Source organism: Amblyomma americanum, unplaced genomic scaffold (genome assembly GCF_052857255.1).
Source record: "Amblyomma americanum isolate KBUSLIRL-KWMA unplaced genomic scaffold, ASM5285725v1 scaffold_337, whole genome shotgun sequence".
Lineage (NCBI taxonomy): Eukaryota > Metazoa > Arthropoda > Arachnida > Ixodida > Ixodidae > Amblyomma > Amblyomma americanum.
The window spans coordinates 20,001-24,520 of NW_027526808.1; the positions used below are offsets into that span (position 1 = coordinate 20,001).

The 4,520-nt window shown below is 58.5% G+C and overlaps 2 non-coding genes across 2 annotated transcripts; both read right to left on the reverse strand.

Moving 5' to 3' along the window:
• Positions 1-41: 41 nt before the first annotated feature.
• LOC144112513 (5.8S ribosomal RNA) lies at positions 42-194 on the reverse strand. Its single transcript, XR_013310290.1, has one exon. It is a non-coding gene; the product is annotated as a 5.8S ribosomal RNA (ribosomal RNA).
• Positions 195-1,866: 1,672 nt separating this feature from the next.
• On the reverse strand, positions 1,867-3,681 carry LOC144112516 (small subunit ribosomal RNA). Its single transcript, XR_013310293.1, has one exon. It is a non-coding gene; the product is annotated as a small subunit ribosomal RNA (ribosomal RNA).
• Positions 3,682-4,520: the final 839 nt, after the last annotated feature.

A 4,520-nucleotide genomic window follows, 5' to 3' on the forward strand; every position in this document is an offset into this window, starting at 1 on the left:
GCGCCATCCCCGGGCGCCGGCGTCTCTCTTGATATATGATCCGACCCTCAGACAGACGAACCCAAGGGAAGACCCAAGGGCGCAATGTGCGTTCGAAGAATCAGTGCTCAGTGTGTCCTGCAATTCACACCAAGTCTCGCAGCTGGCTGCGTTCTTCATCGACCCGAGAACCGAGTGATCCACCGCTTAGAGTCGTGCATTTGGTTTGTTCAATTCCGTACAGTACAACCAGGGTTTTAGGCACCGGGCTCCTCCCCTGGCCTCCCCGACTGCAGTTTCGTCCGACAATTCCACGTTCCAGCAGCCGTCCGTTCGGCATGCTTGCGCGGTGCCTCAAAGCCGAGGCGAGCAAGGTCTCTTCGAAGCTTGTGTGCGACAATGGCTTGCGCGTCGCTAGAGACGACGAGGCATTTGGCAACCCTAAGGCAGACGTGCAACGGCGCTCTCAAGTTCCGGTCTTCGCTGGTGCCGTTGTTTTGCTGTTCACGGTTTGCTGTTCAGCCCGTTTTCTTTAAGCGGTCGCACGGGTCCGACGACCATCGGTTCACCAGGAAGCACACCGGTAACTTCGTCATCAATTGGGCAATAACACAGAGCTTTTGCGCCGTTCCCCGAGCACGTTTGTTCTGCCGTTGTGTTCGCAGCGACGTCACCCCCGGACTCCCAAGCAGCGGTAGCTCTGTGTGGACGGTTCTCTGCCGCCCACCGCTGCGCCCTCTTTGGGGAAGGGGTCATCTTTCGCTCAGAAATGCCCCTCGAGTCCGCCGCCCCAAGGGTGCGCCCTCGTGCTGCGCCCTATCCGACCATTTCGCCACATCATTGCTTCGCTTAAGAGACAGGCACCGCCTAGCCGTGGCTACGCAGCGCGTACTTGGACAGCCGCCAGACGGGCGTTCGTCAGACTACTCCCGCAACAGGAGTCCACCGGCCACAGTGCCATGGACGGCGTTTCGGTATCGCACCGGCAGACTACTCGAAGGCTGGGAAGGACGAAGCAGCAGGAGAACCCCGCTGCCGCAGGTGCGTTCAAAATGCGGGATTACAACCCCTCGTCCCTTTTTTTCCCCGGTGCCTCCTTTCGCCCCGCCGGCACGGCTTCAGACATCGCGCCCGCACTGCGAGACCTCTTGCGGCGGCCGTTCCTTATAAGTACTGGGCCGCACGCGTCCCGCCGCGCGCGCGTTGTTGCGAAGAGTTACTTTTCCGGAGCCGGCGAGCCGCGTTTCCTCTCGTACTCCGCAGCAGCCGCCGCCGTTCCCTTGGCGGCGGGCAAGCCTTTCCCTCGGCCAGCCTACCGACTCCGTCGCGACTCTCATGAGCCAGCGAGCCGCGTTTCCTCTCGTACTCCGCAGCAGCCGCCGCCGTTCCCTTGGCGGCGGGCCGGCCTTTCCCTCGGCCGGCCTACCGACTCGGTCGCAACTCTAACGAGAGCCAGCGAGCTGCGGTTCCTTTCGTACTCCGCAGCAGCCGCCGCCGTTCCCTTGGCGGCGGGCCGGCCTTTCCCTCGGCCGGCCTACCGACTCGGTCGCAACTCTAACGAGAGCCAGCGAGCTGCGGTTCCTTTCGTACTTCGCAGCAGCCGCCGCCGTTCCCTTGGCAGCGGGCCGGCCTTTTCCCTCGGCCAGCCTACCGGCTACGTTCGAGTCTCTCCGACAACGAGTGTCGAAGACCGAAAGCCCACCAGATTGGTGCGTTACGCCGTTCGAACCCACGGAAGCAGTCCGTCCGACATTCCCTTGGTGACGGACCTCCGCTGGGCGTAACAATTTTTGCAGAGATGCGGCATCAGAATCTCGCAACTCCGCTGTTGAGGCCTTCCCCCGCTTATAAGCGGGGGCGGCGCCGGGTGTGACAAGCACAATCCGGTAATGATCCTTCCGCAGGTTCACCTACGGAAACCTTGTTACGACTTTTACTTCCTCTAAATGATCAAGTTTGGTCATCTTTCCAACAGACCGGCGCAACCGAAAGGCCGCGCCGGACATCGGTCCGAAGACCTCACTAAATCATTCAATCGGTAGTAGCGACGGGCGGTGTGTACAAAGGGCAGGGACGTAATCAACGCGAGCTTATGACTCGCGCTTACTGGGAATTCCTCGTTCAAGGGGAACAATTGCAAGCCCCTATCCCAATCACGAAGGAAGTTCCACGGGTTACCCAGTCTTTTCAGACAGGGATAAAGACACGCTGCTTCCTTCAGTGTAGCGCGCGTGCGGCCCCGGACATCTAAGGGCATCACAGACCTGTTATTGCTCTGTTTCGTGCGGCTAGGAGCCGCTTGTCCCTCTAAGAAGGTTGTAAGGTGCTGGGAACCCCGCACCTATTTAATAGGCTAGAGTCTCGTTCGTTATCGGAATTAACCAGACAAATCGCTCCACCAACTAAGAACGGCCATGCACCACCATCCACCGAATCAAGAAAGAGCTCTCAATCTGTCAATCCTCCCAGTGTCCGGGCCGGGTAAGTTTTCCCGTGTTGAGTCAAATTAAGCCGCAGGCTCCACTCCTGGTGGTGCCCTTCCGTCAATTCCTTTAAGTTTCAGCTTTGCAACCATACTTCCCCCGGAACCCAAATACTTTGGTTTCCCGGAAGCTGCCCGCCGAGTCATTTGAGTAACTCAGGCGGATCGCTGGTTGGCATCGTTTATGGTCAGAACTAGGGCGGTATCTGATCGCCTTCGAACCTCTGACTTTCGTTCTTGATCAAAGAAAACATTCTTGGCAAATGCTTTCGCAGTAGTTCGTCTTGCGACGGTCCAAGAATTTCACCTCTAGCGCCGCAATACGAATGCCCCCGTCTGTCCCTCTTAATCATTACCCCGTATTCCAAAAACCAACAGAACAGAAACGGGGTCTTGTTCTATTATTCCATGCAAGTTTATTCAGGCGACTCGCCTGCGTTGAGCACTCTAATTTTTTCAAAGTAAAAGCGCAGGCCTCCTCGAGACGCACCAATGAAGGGCACCAAGAGAGGACCGGCATGATGTTCAGTCCGAGCCGTCGCATCGGGTAGATGCACTACTCGTCTGGAACTGAGATCCAACTACGAGCTTTTTAACCGCAGCAGCTTTAGTATACGCTATTGGAGCTGGAATTACCGCGGCTGCTGGCACCAGACTTGCCCTCCAATTGATCCTCGTTAAAGGATTTAGAGTGTACTCATTTCAATTACGGGGCCTCAAAAGAGTCCCGTATTGTTATTTTTCGTCACTACCTCCCCGTGCCGGGAGTGGGTAATTTGCGCGCCTGCTGCCTTCCTTGGATGTGGTAGCCGTTTCTCAGGCTCCCTCTCCGGAATCGAACCCTGATTCTCCGTTACCCGTAACAACCATGGTAGGCAAGTAACCTACCATCGAAAGTTGATAAGGCAGACACTTGAAAGAAACGTCGCCGGCTCATGGCCATGCGATCAGCACAAAGTTATCCAGAGTCACCACAGAGTACGGGCAGAACCCGATGGGTCTTGGTCTAATAAAAGCGCCCGTCAGCCAAAGGCCTTCAGGCTCAATGCATGTATTAGCTCTAGAATTGCCACAGTTGTCCAAGTAGAAAGAAACGATCTAAGGAACCATAACTGATTTAATGAGCCATTCGCGGTTTCGCCTTATTTCGGCATGTACTTAGACATGCATGGCTTAATCTTTGAGACAAGCATATGATTACTGGCAGGATCAACCAGGTAGATGCATAGGCAAACCCTTGTCGCTCCTCAAGGGAGCCCTGTCGCGGCCGATCGGGGCCCCTCTCACCCCTCGGCGCGCGACGCGCATCTTTTTCGCGGCAGCTCTCGCTGCCCGTGCATCGTTCGAGCTCGCTGCGGCATCCGACCCGAAGGCCCGGTTATCACCGCGCGGCAAGAGAGCACGCGCCCTTAGGCAAAGCATTTGTAACGCGCCCACCAGTGCGCACGCGGCCGCTAGGGCCGCGGCGTTCAGGCACTGGACGGCGCTTGCTGCGTAGCCGAGACGGCCTAGCCGCCAGACGACGGGACACGCCCGCGTCTTCGGCGCAGTCGCACGGAATCGAGTCCGGGTAGCACGGAACACACTTCGTAACACGTGGGAACAGCGTCGTCCGACAACCAGCCCCTATCGCAGACGCGGATGAGGCTGCAGACGAATGCCGTGGGGTCCACGGGACGGGGACACGCTGGGCACGAGGCCGCATATCAAGACCCGTACGGCGCGCGCGCGCTCGGGCGCACGCCACCGACAGTGCCACAAGGACCCCCATATAGTAGCAGCGATAAGTACCCAGACCTCCGTGGGTTGGTAAGTGGCCGTACTCGTGCCGATCTCGCCGTAAATTTGGCGCAAATCGTGCGCGCCCATCGGGCGGCATCGCGGCGCGCGCGTTTCGCGGCGCCCCGCGCGAGCCGAACTCGTGGACTTTGCCGTGGCGCTTGGCGCCGTGCTCGAGGCGCCTTCGCCGCAAGAGCCGCGCAAATCGTGCGGCACCCATCGGCGGCATCGCGGCGCGCGCGTTTCGCGGCGCCCCGCGCGAACCGAACTCGTGGACTTT